The sequence below is a fragment of the Temnothorax americanus genome, unplaced genomic scaffold (genome assembly GCF_048541705.1).
Source record: "Temnothorax americanus isolate GAGA-0224 unplaced genomic scaffold, ASM4854170v1 Scaffold85, whole genome shotgun sequence".
NCBI lineage: Eukaryota > Metazoa > Arthropoda > Insecta > Hymenoptera > Formicidae > Temnothorax > Temnothorax americanus.
This window is the reverse complement of record NW_027509808.1, coordinates 390,322-403,687: the sequence shown is the minus strand read 5'-3', so window position 1 is coordinate 403,687 and position 13,366 is coordinate 390,322. Positions and strand designations below refer to the sequence as shown.

At 34.6% G+C, this 13,366-nt stretch overlaps 1 protein-coding gene across 8 annotated transcripts in view; it reads left to right on the top strand.

Annotated features, from left to right (window-relative positions):
* Nucleotides 1–13,366, top strand: part of LOC143907632 (glutamate receptor ionotropic, kainate 2) — a 143,244-nt gene that overhangs the window by 22,146 nt on the left and 107,732 nt on the right. The gene's annotated exons all lie outside the window — the stretch shown is intronic.

The window sequence follows — 13,366 nt, the reverse complement described above, 5'->3', positions numbered from 1 at the left end:
CTTTTAACTTATTGTTTATTATATTTTATATGTAATAGTGTACTTGTTTGTAAAAATATATAGACAAAATGTATTTTAATTGCTCACTAATTACTAGAGATTCTGAAAAAGATAATATATAATTAAAGAAGAATCGAGTAAAATTTCTTTTATTTATTTTTTTTTTTTTTTTGAGAGTACACTTGTATAATTTATAAAGTGCGCAATTATGTAAGGTAATCGAAATCTGTAAAGCGATTAAATGGAAGAAAAAGCATAATGCTGATATAAGAAAATAACGCAATATTGATCTAAGTTGTAAAAAGAGATGGAGAGTTCACATGTAAGTGGATTGCAAGATAGCGAATGCATTCCCGAAGAATCCGGGTATTGCACGCGTTTTCAGTCTCCCCAAGGTACCAGCCAAACGAAATATTTGCCGATGCGCCAAAGAGTAGTAAAAGGAGAATCCGCCGAAAAAAAAACCCGTTTTTTCAGGACATAATCGGGTCAGGAATAAATCGAATCAATAGCGCATGCATATCTAGAACGATTTCAGAATACAGAGATAGTAGCGAAACTAGAACGAAAACTGATAAACGTTTTATATACGATTTGATCAGCTTTGAAATATTTTTTGCCAATCTTTATATTTTATTATCTTTAATTTGTCTTATAATTATCTGGACATAAATTAAAGAGAATAATGTCATATTATAGAATTTTTTTTTCTTTGTGTGAACCTTTCCTAATTTTGCATTTTTTACAATTATGAAAAAGAAATAAAAAATAAATAGACATTGAGATTAATACTTTTTACATACGTATATTGATAGTATTATTTTATGTAACATGAATTTTGTATACGATAAATATTCTAGTGTCAGATAACCGTTACAAGCTTCTATATATACTATACATACTTGTGTAAAGTCGCAAACTTTTCTCATAGATTTTTTCAAGTTTGATAGAGATACGCAAACAAGTAAATTCTTCTTGGCAGAAAAATACTTCAGCGATCAGCGAACTGAAGTAATATCCTTTCTGTAACGAGGTTCGTCGCAACCGGAAAGTCAATAATAAAATATTTGACTCTTGGAAACGTCTAGCCCTGATGATGATCTTAACGATATCAAACCCTATTTCACGTCGGCTGAATGTGTAAATTTGTGCTGCTATGACTGTGTCACTTCGTAATGTTTTCTTGATTTATCGAATCGAAATGGATCGAATGAGCTCCCTTGTGTATTCTTTAACCCTCCATTATCTCGACATGAATAGAGTAGTTAAGATGCTTTGTCAGATACAACTGACCCCCGTCGATCATAACATCTGATGATAGTCTGACTGATGGATTAGGGCCATTAGTGTAGTAAATATCTTATATATATGTGTATATAGCTGATATTTCGCAAGAGAATGTCTAGAGTGCTAAAATCTTACATTGGATCATCCGAGGGATCATTATTCTCTGGATTTGTTACGTTATTGTCGTGCCATGCAAAAATGTATTACATTATTTATTTGACGACAGTGACATTAATAGATAAATAAAGATAAATTCAAATTAATAAGACATTTTTAAAATTTACAAATATTTAATCTCACATTTAACTGATCAAGATTTGCTTATAAAAACTTCTGTTTTTATATGTTTGGATATTTTTACCTTTATTAGTATTTGCGATGTAACGAAGTTGCAATTACATTAGAAGCCAAAACGCGACAGAATTTGACCTAAAATATAGCCTGTCAGCTTATACTCGAATCGACCATAGAATTTCCTAGCGTATCCAAACGTTATCCTCCCACGTACAAAAAATACTGCATCCACGCAGTTGACGGGTGGCTACAATTTTTTACGTGTGGGAGAATTCAAAATTTGTTTTCGAAAATTTAGTTGAGGGCACGTCAGTCGGAAATTGGGTTAAATTAAATTCTTATTTACATACATATATTGGAATATACGTATATTCGAAAGGGTTTTTCGAAAAAATTTTATTTAGATAAATATTATACATTTTACATCGCATTCAATCTAATGCTTTGCAAATTGTTAATAGCGTATATGTATATAATCTAGCAATAACATTACTATGCATCTATACATGACTACATCATGTAATTGTGATGTAACAGCACGAGAAACAGAAACTAGATGTCATGTCACGAAGTGAGTTTTATCAAAACGTTTAGGGCCACGCGGTACTGACCGCATTTAGGGAGCTAGTTTAACGATAAAGCTTCGTTTTACTCATTCGTCTGCGCTGTACACAAACTGGAGGGGACAATGATGGAGCGCCGTCGGGGGTGTAATGAGAGCTATACGCGAGGGTCATAATGCGATTACACCCGGAGCTTCAGCCAACTACCCCTGAACCCGTCAGATTTCCAGCTAACGCTTCACGTAGACTATAAATACATCGTATTCACACTCTGAAGTAGCCACTCTGAAGAGTCATCCGTTAAGAAAATGATATTTGTTTATTTCTAACATCGCTCGGTTCTTACGAACGATGTGTAATTTTTATATTGCAAACATCCATATGTGTATATTCGCAAAACTTGAGGAACACAAATGGATTTGAACAAGATAGAAGCTAAAACTTTTCTTCAAAAAGTATAGCATGAGTTACTTATAGATCGAGAACGGAATTGGGAGTGCGAGAGAGAGAGAGAGAGAGAGAGAGAGAGAGAGAGAGAGACGCAAATCCCTGAAAACAGACAATTTTCTTAATGCTTCTTTCTAACTTTCTTTCCCATTTGCGTTCTACACGATATACAGAATGGCTTGAGATAGAAAAAAGCATGAGACGGCATTTCCATTTGGGGGACAATACTCATCTTTCTTGTTTCTTCAATCAATAAGTAATCGTGCTTCTGCGTTATTTGCATACTTTCGCTGACAGAGAAACAGTTGTTGCTCTCAAAATACTGAATAAATAGCAATATTTCAAATGGACTTTTTTGAATCTTGATATGTCAAAGTCAAAGTAAATAAAAAAATATCGAGAACGTAACTTTTATCTCTATTCAGTTCTTTATTTCTTCGTTCTTGAATAATTTTGACAGTTCTGCAAAGTTGAGATCTGAAGCGTTTTTAAGAATTACATTCGGATAACGCGGAGCATTATACACTGAAAAAAAAAAAAAATTTCTGCAATTTAGTAAATGGAGTTAGTTGTTTGCAAACTATAATATTTACTAAAATGCAGAACATTTTTTTTTCAGTGTAATAAAAGAGAAACGGAATTTTTATTTGTTCGAGAGATACGTATGACGGTCCAAAAAAATGTGACGTAAGCATGGCGATGTATGGCAATCTCTGTATCGCTGTCCGCACACGTAGATCCCAACGGACTCCCGCTTAAAAGAATAGTAGGAAATAGTAAATATTTTCCGAAGAAGAGAGACATATCGTTCTTGGTAGATACTGTTGGAACTGTTCCAACCACGAAGTTCGAACATTGACTTACGAATGTCCCTCGAGTTGAGTTATCATTGTAGATGTAGATGAAAGTGCATTGCTGATATTCTTTTTCTTTTGCTACATATAGATACTCTTTCCTTCCTTTATTACCAAAAACTGATAGCTTTTTGTTCTATTTTTTTAGCGTTACTGTTTCGATATTTTATAAATAATAATTTGTTTTCAATCGGATACATCCGCGTAACAAATTAATTTAATAGGATAAGGTGGTTTGGCATAAATGCGACTAATGACAATACTAATTCTTTGGCGTACAACTGTCGGTGGATGAAAACACTCAAATACACTGATAATGTCAAATAAACATTCATCATTTTCACAGAGGGGAATCCATTAATATGGAAATGTTTTCATTGTTATTTGAGATAACTACCGACTCAAGGGAATGGCAATGTCGACAAGACTATTTATGCATCATTAGGTGAAATCACACACGTTGTTCGGAATTGATATGCAAATTAATTAATTTAATTAACGTAAGCAATATACGCGAAATTTTATTCGTCACTTTCGGAAACCTTTCTATATATATTATACCCCCAGTGTACTATATATACGAGTTATATTTTTGCTAGGCGAAAACGTATATCACTTAGGTATAAAATTTCACGTTCTTCTTGAAATGACTTTCGTTGCCGCGAATATGACACGTAATATTATATCTTTGCGAAATTCTTCTGAATGGACGACATGCAGCAAATGCTACATATCTCCAAGCAATTTTACGCGACATTACAATGATCCTTCAGCCTTCACGATTCCGTTCCGTCTTATTCACTTTTTATCTATCAACGTTATTATCATCAAGAATATACATATATGTGTATAATATAGAAAATGCCTCGAAATTTTTTGTTTCTTAATTCTCCAGTTTCTAGTAGATATAAATATATATACTTTGCGTTATAAAATTAAATGTGAATTGAAAAATAAGAAAAAACTGCAAGACATCTGTGGTAAACTATACATTTGGAATGCTTTGTATTTAGCTTGATATAGATAAAACTGGGGATTCGCACGGCTATATAATTGTTAAATTCTAGCTCTTCTTAATGTATGTATATATAATTCGAGCTGCTCGTAAATCAATTTTATTGACGTTCCTCAAATGCTATTATATTTGCTCTCTGCCATAGCGTTAAATCGGTCCGAAGACATTATCATCCATAGTTACCTTTATACACATCGTACGTCGATGAAGTTTGCACTTGCGCGCGAGACCGACCACATTAATCCGGTACCAGGCGCATATTGCATTATTCAACACTACATTCGTCCCTCCAATTCGAAAGTGTGTCCGCCGCGTTAGTTTGCCGGTGCGATGCGTTCGATGCCATCGACAATAGTTTCTGAGTCGCGATTCAAACTGCAAAATTATTCATGGACTGTTTTGTCTCGCGAATTGTCCACCGAAACGACATAATTTATAACTTTTAATTAACATCGCGTTTAGCTACACGGATTTATGAATAATAAATTATTTATAAAGTTTAAACATATTTATTAATTTAAAGATCTCACGATAATTGTTTTCTTTTATTACGAGATTATTTCATTGATTAGATCGTCTCGATTATAGAGAATATTAAAAAATTACGCCCATGATAATGATATTATTGATAATCGATCGAAGGCGCCCTATGAGACTTATGAGTTAAAAAAGGTATAAGACACAAGCGTGCCATCAGACGAGATACTTATTAACTTTCATGAAAGTCTGATCTTTCGCGTTAGGATACTGCGCGGCTCGACATTATTTTTTTCATATATGATCGATTAATATCATTTCTCACGCCTCCTAAGGGATATTGAAAATGCTAATATACGGATAAGAATCGACTTGAGATTATTATGGATGCGTTCTCTATACACTTTTTCTCGCGATTATGTTGGCTTTAATGAAGCTAATTTATAACGATTTATACAAAAATAGTCGATGCTAGAAACTTGTTTATTGATTTATTTAATTTTTAGAGAGATACAATAAATATTTTAAATAGCGATTAATGTATTTTTTAATCGATTTTTAATATAATGCGTGTATTATCCCGATATCTAATAAATAACATCATTATAAGCTAAAATTGATAGATGTGACCTCAAAGATTTGCGAATTTAAGATACTTCGTGCTTAAAGCTCCGTAAAAAAGACACCTTAACGTCACGTTTGGCATGTATATATATAATTATTTTTTCTGAAGAATTAAGTCTAGCGTCGAAGAACGGGAAATTGATTATAATTCCGATCCTTGGAGGGATCACCATTTTATGTGGTGTATGAAAGGAGGAAGGCGGTCTCTCTCCATAAATGAATTACGGCAATCGGTTGTCATCATGAAGACCTCGTAGCGGGAATGCCGATTGTCGACCATTAATTCAAATACCTCGCTTTCTGCCCCTCCATTAAATTGGCGATCGACTTTTCCCGCATTTCACTAAATTAACTCGTTGACACTCCGACGTCCCTCCTTTCTTTTTTCTCTTAAATTTTTTCCATTAAACCGACGAAGTGTTTCTAAAGTCCGTTTTTATCTTTTTATTTAAAATTTGCAAAAAATCTTATATCTTTCTTAACTTGCAGAGGTTATAAGTATCAATAAAATCGTTAAAAAATTACATTCCAGATATACAATGATTATAGCGCTATGTATCTAGAAATTCCTTATCGAGGAAAGTTTGTTTTCTTTTCTATATTTGTTATCCACAAGTATTCTTTACTTTTGACTTATCAACGTAGATTGTTCGAATTTCAACCAATGTTCAGATTCGATTTATTTAGTTCCACCACGAAGTACCCTTGCAAGCAGTTTCTTTTAGGTGCGAGCTCGCTCGTGCTAGGTACGCAACAGATTGGAACTTACAAAACCCTGATTCCGTATTCATGGGAAGCATGAGGATTCTCTCAATCTCGACGTGGACTCAGGTTTTGGAATAACACTCGCCGGAAGACCCCGACGGTTTGTTCGACGAGCAACCGAGAAACCGCCAATATAGAATTCGAAAGATACACGTCGCGGTTATTGGAATGTTATTGGAAATTGTCTTGCAAATGTTCCAATATTATTATTCTAATATTATTTTCAAAATATCTTACAATGAGACACGGAGAATTTGAGCTGCATTACGGTTTCTTATCGCTGTAATAAAACGTGTTATGATATAATTTAGGAGAAATGGAACTGTGACTATTCTATTGAGTGCCTATTTCCAAGTAGATATAGTAGTTTAAGTCCTCTTTGTTATCTAATAGCTCGATCGCAAACTAAGTTCTCGCTAAATTTCATACCTACAATAGCTTCTGTGTATTGGCGCGATGATCAAACTAGAATACAATCTACCGTTATTATACAAACAAAATAATGTTTTTATTAATAAAATTTAAAAAAAATATTAACATTTTTTAAATCAAATCTGAATCGTTTAGAGAGTTTTGAATAATATTTATAAGATAATATTTAACATAAATGTGGAATCAGGGATTTTGTTAGGTTTTATTTTAAACAGATTAAAATAGCATCTTTTCTAGTTCTAATTTCTTTATAAATTATTTATAATTTAATTATTTAAATGTCCTAATTTTTGATATCTCAACATTAAACTATGTCTAGGATAAGGATTGTCGTTATTCTCTGGTGCGAAAATCTTATGTCAGTTTTCACAATTGAATCGCGGTATAACCGAAAAAGTTGTATTAATAATGAAGAAATTTTACACGGGATCGTCGATCGATATCTATTTCAATTTGCGTGAATGTTCGATAAGTTCGGTATGTTCTACGAGGTTTTTGCGCGTAGTCTGATCGATCGCGCCAGAAATTGCATTAGTGCAGAATAGCACCTCTCAAAGTGTGGTTCTGCGGATTACCGCAAAGCCCATGCGGAAGCTCCACCGCGAGTGAATCGTCAGACACGACCACCAACAGCATAATTCGCTGGTAACTACATCTGGTCAACGCTTCTTTTGCGTTTCGCGTTTCATTCGAGCGAGCGTTCAATTCTACTCCTAAATTCGGTATCGAGCCTGTAGGCCACTAAATTACAGCAACGCGCAATTGTTTTATTAACGTCTATATTTGTGATCAACATTTATGTTGTCCGTGTATTCAATCACATATTTGCAAAGTTGCGTAAAAAAGGTTTTTAAAACTAAAATAATTTTTCGTATTTTTTTCTCTGTGACGAAATAAATATGCTGCGTATAGCTACTTTGATGGATAAATATTTTATATGTATAAATTGAATCGCATTTTTCTCGCTACATTTTATAAAATGATTGAATTTTATTTTTCATTTAGATTAGAGTTAAAAATTTATCATATAGAAATGATCGAACCTGTAGAGAGAAATTTCAGAGGCTTTGTTCTATTAACAACAAACTCGAGCGTCACAAAAACAGATCGTGCATTTAATGGCGCGCCAGCGTTGTTAAATTTGCTTCCACCCGATTTTCTCGTGTGCGTGACGGAGTGGCTGCTGCTGCAAACGCACTTTGACTCGAAACTGCGCGGCATACTAACGAGACCAATTTCAAGTAGCACGTATACACCGGCGGCTATGTGCGACCCTCGTGTGCGACATCAGTATGTAAGGTGCCCCTGCCACGTTCTTCCGGAATCGAGGCTGGGTTTCCGCTAATGAGAGACATTAGTTTAATAACTCGTTAGTGAAGTATTAGAGATGGTACCTCGAGTGTACCCCGCGCAGCAAATCCCTATCTATCAACACGAACGCAGTTTTAATCGGCTCTCACGCTGGTATAAGTAATTAATGAACGCGCGGTGACATCGTTAAAAGGTACCGTTCCATAAACTCGGTTATTTCGACGTTGTCAACTCTTTTCTTTTTTATGATAATTCCCGATTGGAGGATTCCCTAATGGAACGAGGTATTAGCTTAATACCTCGTTTCTGCGTGACAAACATACACACACACACACACACACACAGAAAAAAAATTGTTAATCCCAAGAAATATTTAGTCCGATACGTTCAACTAAACATTTCAGTTATTTAACTAGATATTAGTTATTTCAACAATTTATGTCGTTTCTTTAATCAAGAATTAATTAATTCAACTAATGTTTAGTTAACTAATTAAAATATTTAGTTGAACGTATCGGACTAAATATTTCTTGGGATTGACAAATTTTTTTTCTTATAGTGCACACAGCTTATAATAGTAAATTGAAACCGATTTTAAAACGGATAAAACTCGGTACCTAGTGCTAAATCTGTTCTTGAAATAGTTGAAATAAAACTATAGAGATCATCTTTACTTTTTTTTACAACTTAACGTTTTCTCCTTATTAAATCAGAAAAAATGTACAGATCATTAACGTCCTATGCAGGTCTATCTAAGTTGTGCCGTTAATGGTTACGGTTTCAGACCGTAGTGGCTCTTGGATAAACCGCGATCTCGGTCGCAAACTAGGCATATCGACTTTGCGCGACGGCAGAGGAAATCCGCCCCCAGAAACCACTTGGCAGTAACTCACCACCGTTACGGTTTCGATCGGATCAAACATCAAATTAGGGTTACGTAATTCGTCCGAATGCGATTTTGACGAAATAAGCTGTTTTTCGCTTTCAGATTTATCTTGATATAAAATATTCTGTGTAATATATACATATTTGTATACTTAGTAAAAAATTTTGCATTAAATTTAATACATTTTACATGTCCCAATTTATCCACTCTAATTTTTATGTTAATTTAACAGCAGACAAATATGTAAATAAATGACACTAATATGTAAAAAATTAACACAAAATTGTAATACATGAACGCTATCTAAATGTTAATGGAAATTGTAATATATCTATTATATTATTTATTTTTTAATTGCGATAACGATAGGCATAATGAAGAAATCCGCTCAAACATTTTTTTTCACTTTGCCGATAGCTGATCTGTTACTTTATCATATAATTATTATTATTAATTATTAAACTCCGCGAAGTTTCTTGCTTTACTCATCAACCCCTGGTTGCAGCAATCCCCGATTTGCCGAAGTTTCCGAAAGAGTTCTCGCAGCTTATATAATCCGTCGGTCAAATGGAAAAGTTCCGTGAAAAAAGTTTCACTCCACTTTTCGAGGACTATGCCCCTGATCTGTGCTCATCTTCTTATCTCGTCATCCTCCTTTCACTATCTCCGCTTCGCACTCTGTTTCCCCCTATATCTGTCTGCGAATCGTTTCTCGATCTGACTTTTTTTCCCGAAGTTTTTACATTCCTGTTTCAGAAGAGTGAAAGAGTGATTTTTAAAATGCTCGAAAAGATTGCGGCATCGTTTCTCACGCCTTTTTTTGTAAATCCTCTCTTCATCAGACGCTGCCCTTATTCCAACCCCTTTCCACCGTTGTCGTCGTCCGCGCCTTAGTCTTATCTGAATGGAAGGGTCGTTTCGCCCGATGAAATTCGAGTCTCGTCCAGAGAGGAAACCCGGCGACGACGAAAGCTGTCTCTCTCTTTTCTCTCGGGCAGAATGGAAGGACAAAGAACGTAGAGCAATCGAAATTGAAGTCCGCGATGCTGATGAAGCCGAGGCTGTGGTTAAGAATGTTATCTATGTTCCCACAGTCGAGGACAAACTTTGAATACATAAACGTTACGTGTAACGTTATATTTAATTATTACGTGCTGTTATACTTATGTATGTTATCATGCTCTTCACGCTTCTCTGTTTCAGAGAGTTTGATATATATATTAAAACATTCTCGAATCTCTTTCTTTTTAATATAAACGCGATATTATATATTTTACTTCTTCAATCTTGTATTAATTTTTTTTAATTATAAAATTTTTATTGTAATAATTTTCATGACAACGCATCGCGTTCTATATTTCATTGCAAGAAGAAACCGTCTATATTTTGGAAATAACACTATTCAAAGGAAAATGATCGCGTGAGCACACGGGCACGAGAAGAGAGATTGAATTTATCGATTATGAAGTAAAACAGCAAAGTTTTATCCATGACTAACGATAAGAGTAGCCGAGTGAACCGAGCAGCTGCTTATCGAGACGAGTATAAAGCGAAAAGGAGTTACAAGCTGAATATCGTACAAGCTCCTGCTATTGTGTAAACTTACTTCATGTCCAATATTTCGTTATTGTTTCTTTAGTCAAAAGAATAATAAATAAGGAAATTAATGTGTAATAAAATTAAGTTATAATTTTAGATAAAAAATAATAAATTCTCTTCTTTAAAATAATACAGTATTTTCTTCCTTACTATGGATAATAAAATTATTGCTTTAATACAGATATTATAATCAGTAACGTACAAATGTGCCAAACGCTGTAATCATAAGCTGCACAAGCATATAAGTTACTTTTATTCATTAAGCAAAGCACCAGCAATATCAAATCTTTTACGATCGCATATTACCTTCTACTCGAAAATTTTATAGAACTTAGGGACACCCACTATATCGTAGACGATATTGCGGGGCTTTTCACGCAATGCTTTACGACCTGAGATACAAAAGCGTAAGCCAACGAGCGTAAGCACACGTTATTCGCGTAGAATGAGATGAACGCGCATAATACAAGAAATATTGACGTTGCCAAGAAAGTATCACTTTTTATGCGTTGGTGGGACGCACCGACGTATTATCGAGCACCATTCCGCAGCGGCATTTAAAAGCGCTCTTTCGTGCGATTCCAACTCCCTACATAGTCCCTATTCTTCTGCGTGCGCGCCGCGCGCAGCAGAGTTCTAAAGTGAATTTAAACTAGCGACCTGACCGAGCGTCGTTTTTATTAGCCGCAATTCACTCAGAATAAACACGATGAATTTCTGCATATTCACGTTTCCGCTTTCGTTGTATAACTTTATAGTATCCGAGCTGTCTTTTTATAGGCGCAAAATCGTGCTAACTTCCGACGCTCGTTAATCGACCGACATAACAATACTTAATTGCTCGCGTTAATTCCTCTCTCCAGACTCGTAGAATGATATACGTATAAATTAAATGTATGAAATGTGTGTATTTGAACGTCTGAGATTCTGCTTAGTTCTATAAATATAATTCTTGCCACTCTGTGGTTTGATTGATTTCTCCAGTGGAATTTCTTAACTTCTCAAGTTTGGGACTTTTGTACTAGTTACTTGTCCGATCAAGCACCTTTTCGTTGATCCCTAAGGATATACGCGTTCGATCAGAGTTGTATGACTAAAGTTTAGCGAGAGAAACCTTAATACGTGTGCGAGCTGTGTCAAATCGTATTTTCAGACACGTCAGTACAGAACTGTGGCACGGGTAAATTTCTTGTTCCAAAGTTTCTAGAATTGTTCACCTTTACACCGTTCTGCCTTTAATCTCACGCACGTAATCACAAAGGTGTTATAACGAGCAGCCTTCAAGGTCCTCGTTAGCAGTATCGCCGTGTTACCGTTGTCGAAATATCATATTGGAGGCCTATGAGACTCAAAAGAGGAAATGAGGAAAGTCAAATAGCGTCTACGATTATAAATTATTTTTAGAGAAATTATGTATATATAATGTCTTTTCTATTTCTTCAACACACAAATAAAATATAGATAACAATATACAATATACGTTATAAAGAAATCATGTGACGCATTCTATTTTACACGTCGTAAAACGATTGTAGTGCAAATCGATAAAAATTAATTACACGATGTATATCAGTCGCGTTCTTTCCTCTCTCAAATACACGATCTGTCTCTTTTTCTTTTGTAAAGCCATACCGGAAGATTGCAGCTCTTACAGATCTCTAGAGAGATTGTTCGGTCGTATCGTCGCACTATATTATCAATATTATAACAGAAAACATTCGTATATTGTCTTGTTTCTCGGAAAATGTAGATATATACTGGGAACTTTATGCATTCAACCTGCGCTTCCTAATGGAAACCTGTTATGATTTACGAGGAATTAGCAATATTAACTTGTCGGATTCCCTGTAATTCTGCCACAGATCCCACGAGATTGACCAAGACCTATATGCAAATTGGTCATGGATATATAATGTAGAAATACATACCAACGTCAAGCGGAAGATATAGCGCAAATAATGTTAACGAGCGATAAACTCGAAGTAGAGGGATAAACGCGTAAACAAAACATTGTTATACTAAATTACAAATAAAATGTTTCTTCCGTTTCTTTTTGGGGCTACATATTTTCTTCAAAGTATTCGTATATTATTAATGTTACGGTCCAAGAAGCTCATAATGCGTCTTTGATAATGTATAATGCATTCAAGCTGATATTTTTTGCCGGTGCTCCCATCGTAACAATACACGGAAGCCTGAATATCACGGTGACGCGAAGCGAAGCGTTTCGCTGAGCACCAAGCTGTTCCACTGGTAATCTCCGGCCGTTTTTCAAAAATGCTTTCCAGGGATTTAAGGATAGTAAATAGCTGCAAGAGATTCTTTGGAAAATAGTACAGCGCTTTGTGAAAATTAGGACTGAAATAATTTCAGAGAAATTTGTTCGAAATTATGCGGCTCAAACGCGAGAGATACCTACATTTTTTCCGTATTAAACCGTACATACGGTTTTTTATGTGCATATTGATACATAAAAATTAATTAAAAATAATACAATGGCGACCTGTATTCTAATTAAGTTTGTATTTTCAAATATATAGGATTTGATTTTGCATTGTATGTTTTATTGACATACTTATTTGGTGAGCAAACAATGCAAAATCAAATCCTATATATTTGAAAATACAAACTTAATTAGAATACAGGTCGCTATTGTATTATTTTTAATTAATTTTTATGTATCAATATGCACTTGTATAATCAGGGTCTTCTTTCCCCGCTAGAATACCTTTCACAAACAATTAATACCTGAAATAATCAAACACGAATTATCTGCTAGTACCACTTATAATAATTATATACTCGCTTTATT